Source organism: Schistocerca cancellata, unplaced genomic scaffold (assembly GCF_023864275.1).
Source record: "Schistocerca cancellata isolate TAMUIC-IGC-003103 unplaced genomic scaffold, iqSchCanc2.1 HiC_scaffold_499, whole genome shotgun sequence".
NCBI classification, from domain to species: domain Eukaryota; kingdom Metazoa; phylum Arthropoda; class Insecta; order Orthoptera; family Acrididae; genus Schistocerca; species Schistocerca cancellata.
This window is the reverse complement of record NW_026046513.1, coordinates 2,501-5,000: the sequence shown is the minus strand read 5'-3', so window position 1 is coordinate 5,000 and position 2,500 is coordinate 2,501. Positions and strand designations below refer to the sequence as shown.

General features: G+C 57.2%; 1 non-coding gene across 1 annotated transcript in view; it reads left to right on the top strand.

Moving 5' to 3' along the window:
• The first annotated feature begins 1,389 nt into the window (after positions 1–1,389).
• The window catches only part of LOC126127793 (small subunit ribosomal RNA), a 1,909-nt gene continuing 798 nt past the window's right edge, over positions 1,390–2,500 (top strand). Inside the window, exon 1 of the ribosomal RNA XR_007527026.1 lies at positions 1,390–2,500. This exon is cut by the window's right edge and continues 798 nt beyond it. This is a non-coding gene — a ribosomal RNA (small subunit ribosomal RNA).

Sequence of the window (2,500 nt, the reverse complement as noted above, 5' to 3'; positions counted from 1 at the left end):
TGTACTGCACATAGGTCCGTATGTACTGAATGATACGCTGTGGCACATGTGTGACCGTACGACTGCGCCCAACAACAGCGAACCATACGGTCCAAATGTTGTGCACTCAGCCACGTGCCGTCTCCCCATAACAGCTACATTGCAGTGTGGTACGCCATAGAGACGTGTGGGAGTAACGGACGCCCTGGATGGCGATCAGCATGAGCCGTCTGTTGATGTAGTGGCGCGTGTATTCAAACGTAGTCGTCTCTTCTCACACAGTGTGATAGCATGGTGCACCGCGTTCCACATCTGCGACATGGTACAGATGCTGGTTGACAGTCGGTCTCGTAATGGACATCGCATACGTAGGGGGCCACCTCCCACGTGTTCTCTAGTCGTGCACATTTTGTTGCGTGTATGTGGGCAGACGTAGTGTGTCGTGACACCTAACAGACAGGTATGCAATAATCGTTGCATTTGCAAACTGGGATGGACGTCTACGTTTGCTGGTGACGTGACGCAACGCAAATGAACAACTGGTAAACCCATTGTGGTGCGGTTGTTGTTGCTGGAGGTAAATCAGTAAGGGCAAATCTGTGTGTGAAGCGATACGCGGCGGTGGCTGGGTGGGACCGTCCCCGGCCGGTGAGGGGGGGCCGCCCGGCGTGCTGGCCGCGCGGTGCGTGGGCGCACGCGCTACAGCCGGCTGGTGGGGGCGCCCAGTGGCAGGCGCGCCGGCCGACGGACGCGGCAGGCGGCGCAGCTGCGCGCCGGGGCACCCTGCGCGCGGCGCCGGGCGGCCAAAGTGGGTCCTCGCGGGCCCGGTGCGAAGCGCGGTGGACATCTGCAGTGTGCTGGTCCGACTGAGGACTGTGTGCGTTGAGGATGCGCCGCCGCCCGGCACTCGGCGCCGCGACGCCGTCTGCTGCTCGGTCGCCCCCAGCGGTTCTCGCTGGTGGTTTGTATCGCAGTTGTGCAGACGTGTTGGCACGTGCGCTGTGCTGGGAGAGTTCGCTTCGGCACCCACGTGGGGCCTTTGCCCTTCTGTGGCGCTGGCGTTGGAGCTGCCGGTCACCGTAGGTGGCGCGTGTTGTCTCCCGCCGGCAATGCCACGACAGCACGCTCCCGGGCCTCTGTCGGCAGCGGCAAGCTCAGTTGGGAGCACGGGTGGTCGCACCTAAAGCGTCTACTCGCCTAACTCCGGGCGATTGCGCCTCTCTCGAACCCGACCAAGTACTTAGGACGGCGCTGCGCGCCGCCGGGACCTGAGAGGGTTTCGAGGTGTATTGTGCAGGGGAGCTCAGCCTCCTCCTGTTTGCAGAATAATTGAGCGGACGCTTGCGTGTTCGCGCGGGCCCCTGGGACACACTCCCGGGCGGCCGGCTGCTCAGCTCTAGTTGACGCAGCTCCCTGGTTGATCCTGCCAGTTGTCATATGCTTGTCTCAAAGATTAAGCCATGCATGTCTCAGTACAAGCCGCATTAAGGTGAAACCGCGAATGGCTCATTAAATCAGTTATGGTTCCTTAGATCGTACCCACGTTACTTGGATAACTGTGGTAATTCTAGAGCTAATACATGCAAACAGAGTCCCGACCAGAGATGGAAGGGACGCTTTTATTAGATCAAAACCAATCGGTCGGCTCGTCCGGTCCGTTTGCCTTGGTGACTCTGAATAACTTTGGGCTGATCGCACGGTCCTCGTACCGGCGACGCATCTTTCAAATGTCTGCCTTATCAACTGTCGATGGTAGGTTCTGCGCCTACCATGGTTGTAACGGGTAACGGGGAATCAGGGTTCGATTCCGGAGAGGGAGCCTGAGAAACGGCTACCACATCCAAGGAAGGCAGCAGGCGCGCAAATTACCCACTCCCGGCACGGGGAGGTAGTGACGAAAAATAACGATACGGGACTCATCCGAGGCCCCGTAATCGGAATGAGTACACTTTAAATCCTTTAACGAGTATCTATTGGAGGGCAAGTCTGGTGCCAGCAGCCGCGGTAATTCCAGCTCCAATAGCGTATATTAAAGTTGTTGCGGTTAAAAAGCTCGTAGTTGGATTTGTGTCCCACGCTGTTGGTTCACCGCCCGTCGGTGTTTAACTGGCATGTATCGTGGGACGTCCTGCCGGTGGGGCGAGCCGAAGGCGTGCGACCGCCTCGTGCGTGTTCGTGCGTCCCGAGGCGGACCCCGTTGAAATCCTACCAAGGTGCTCTTTATTGAGTGTCTGGGTGGGCCGGCACGTTTACTTTGAACAAATTAGAGTGCTTAAAGCAGGCAAGCCCGCCTGAATACTGTGTGCATGGAATAATGGAATAGGACCTCGGTTCTATTTTGTTGGTTTTCGGAACCCGAGGTAATGATTAATAGGGACAGGCGGGGGCATTCGTATTGCGACGTTAGAGGTGAAATTCTTGGATCGTCGCAAGACGAACAGAAGCGAAAGCATTTGCCAAGTATGTTTTCATTAATCAAGAACGAAAGTTAGAGGTTCGAAGGCGATCAGATACCGCCCTA